We start from the raw sequence: 897 nt of genomic DNA on the forward strand, positions 1-897 counted from the left end.
TTTCCCTGAAGTTAGGGAGGAGATAAAACCCCTGAACTAAGTGCCAGGCAGGTAGTTAATCACTTTAACTACAAACAATCACATTCAAGCTACATAATCTTTACTCCCTGGAATGGAGATAAGAAACGCCCTAACCTTTGGAATAGAAATTGATAGGATTAAAATCAACTGGTATAAATACAGATGTAACAAGACAATAAGACACAGAACTTGGAGTTTCCTGTGGGACATGGTGGTGGCGGTTGGGTCTGAAGACTGAGCGGTTTTCACCTCGATTTTCCTGCTTACTTTCTCCTCCCTTTTCACTTCATCCATGGAACTCAGTGATGGGTCACAAGAGGAAGAAGCAGCTAAAGCTGTGGTGCTGGTATTGTAATAGAGATTTTGATGATGAGAAGATCCTTATACAGCACCAAAAAGCAAAACATTTTAAATGCCATATATGTCATAAGAAGTTTTACAGCAGGGGAAGATGGCAGCGATATAGGCAGCCGTGTCCCAGGTCGTGTCCCGGAGCAAACGGAGTGAGCAGCTGAAACTAATAACACCCACCCCCAACTGGGGAAAGTGCTCAGCTGGTGAGACGGTTTGCAGCCGGGAAGAGCAGAACTCCCCTGGAAAGGTAAAAAAAAACCCAGGGATTTGGGCAGGAAAGTTTGCCAGACCTCTAAGCCCAGAGGGTTGGAGGGAGACCGCGTGGCAGACAGCCGCGCCCCTTGGGACAGGCGCAGCCCCTGACTGGGGAAAGGAGATCCGTGGGATTCCTGGCGCCGCCGGGGGATTTGAGAGCTGGGTTCTGTGATCACGGAGGACTGAGCCTAAAGGGGGCAGCCTGAAGAGCTGATCTGACCATGCAGTGCCCGTAATTGAAGAGTTTACAGAAACCAAGCCTTCCCT

The sequence above is a fragment of the Myotis davidii genome, unplaced genomic scaffold (genome assembly GCF_000327345.1).
Source record: "Myotis davidii unplaced genomic scaffold, ASM32734v1 scaffold958, whole genome shotgun sequence".
Taxonomy (NCBI): Eukaryota; Metazoa; Chordata; class Mammalia; order Chiroptera; family Vespertilionidae; genus Myotis; species Myotis davidii.